The sequence below is a fragment of the Propithecus coquereli genome, unplaced genomic scaffold (genome assembly GCF_000956105.1).
Source record: "Propithecus coquereli isolate 6110/MARCELLA unplaced genomic scaffold, Pcoq_1.0 Scaffold13, whole genome shotgun sequence".
Classification (NCBI taxonomy): Eukaryota; Metazoa; Chordata; class Mammalia; order Primates; family Indriidae; genus Propithecus; species Propithecus coquereli.
In genome coordinates this window covers 4,943,291-4,945,233 of record NW_012137191.1, presented here as the reverse complement: position 1 = coordinate 4,945,233, position 1,943 = coordinate 4,943,291, and the positions used below count along the sequence as shown (strand labels likewise).

General features: G+C 37.0%; 1 pseudogene; it reads left to right on the top strand.

The window, feature by feature from the left end:
• Positions 1-1,122, top strand: part of LOC105805490 — a 69,094-nt pseudogene extending 67,972 nt beyond the window's left edge.
• Positions 1,123-1,943: the final 821 nt, after the last annotated feature.

The window sequence follows — 1,943 nt, the reverse complement described above, 5'->3', positions numbered from 1 at the left end:
GGATGAGATTTGGAAAATGACAGTCTGGAGTCAGTCCATGAGGAACTGCATTCACACTGAGTTGATTGTGATTGTGTGTGGTACACCACTTTGATTTCTTCTATTTGGCCCATCTGTATGGGTAATTTCTAGCAAGTTCAAATTTGCAAAACAAATAAAATAATCTGACAGCTTGTAAGGGTGGGAAAGGATGTTGGTTCATTTCCCTAAAGACTTATCTCATAGAAAGGCCATATATTATATGAAAAAGAAATATAGTTCAACATTTGCCTGCCAGAAAAGGCAGCCAACATTTTTATATTGTTCCAGGAAGAAAACAATCCTTCTGCAATTTCCATTTACTCCTTTCTTACTAAACCCAGAACTTTATTCCTTTGGAGATAGATACGGGATTGCAACATTTTCATGAAATGAATCTTTAAGTAAATTTCCAAGTAGTTTTATTGCACAAACCCGCAACTTCCCTTTCTTTTCTCAGTTGAGGCTCATTGTTGTCTTTAGCAGCTCTGCTCTTGGTTTTAGTTTCCTGATTACCTACATCATTTGTTTCTCTGTCTTTTCCCACCCTTCACAACACCACTGTGGTATTCACTGTGCTAACATGTGGGCCCAAATGAGCTCACACTGATTAACATACGGTATGTAAGTCCATAGGAATTTTATGATAATTGAGCAATAATTCTTGCATACCTGTTTAAAAAATTTATCTGGGAAGCAAATTATAGTAAAGTATTTCCCCAAGGCTCTTAATAGCATTATCTATTGTTAGGAATTCTCTCTTTGTGCTGGGACTCTAAACTTATTGGCTTATTAGTCTCGACGAGAAAAGAATGAAAGGTAGAGCTGTTTAAGTTATTTTTAGTATAAATCTGGGTTTATTAGTAGCAATATGTGCCTACTGTGCCACCCTAAAGCATCTAAAATAATCAGAGTAGAATAGACAGGTAAGTAAATTGAAAAACAACAATGTTCTAAATACAGATTTGCCCTACCCCAATCTTCTTTATATACTCAGGCATAGGCAGAATAAGTATAGTTCTCCTGTTGTAGCTTACCGTGGATTTTTTTTCTGGTCTGTTTTGTCCGGAATAGGTTGAAGAAGGGGATGGTTATTCAAGGTAGGTCTCAGGGTGGTGAAAAAATTAATATTTGTTCCTATATAGATATTAAAACATGCTTTACATGTATCTTCCTTCAGTGTTCACGGCTACACATGAATTGATTCGTGCTGCTTTTATAAATGAGAAAACTGAGTCCTCAAAAGGATAAGGTATGCCAATCCACAGGTAATAATTTTTACCTCTTTAAATGCTACAATTCCAAGCAATAATTTATGCAATAGCAACTACCTTCAGCTCAAATCACTCACACACATGCACACACTTAGAATATCATATACCTACACTACAAGGCTCACGAAAGCTTTCCATCCTAAAATGGAAATGTAATTAAGCATCTCAATTTGTAACCCTTAATAGCCTGACGTAGACATCAATGGGATGAACCAATTAACCGCAACCCCTAAATGGTATTTCTTTACCCCCTAAGGCTAGGTGTTCCCCTATTGTTTCCCACCATCCCTTACCCCTCCCACTCCACCAACTCCTTCAATGAGTTGTCTTGGCCACATTTGATTATTTTCCTATGGATTCTAATAATAAGTCAATTAGAGGGGCCTGGCAGTTGGGGAAATGCCTCCCTTCTGCACAGTATGAGCCCAACTGATGACAGAACAGAACATTTACTTTATTTGTTCTTTATGTTATTTTTCCTGCAATCCAATGAACCCTTTCTTTCCTAATTAGTTTTCTTCTCAGCAGCTTATCAAGTTTGTCTCTTCCAAACTAAATAGATCAAACAACTCTACATTGTTGTCAAGAGACAAAGTTAAACCATTTGGGGAGGGGGTAAAAATAGCTGTAACTCAGTCTTTACTGGGCTTT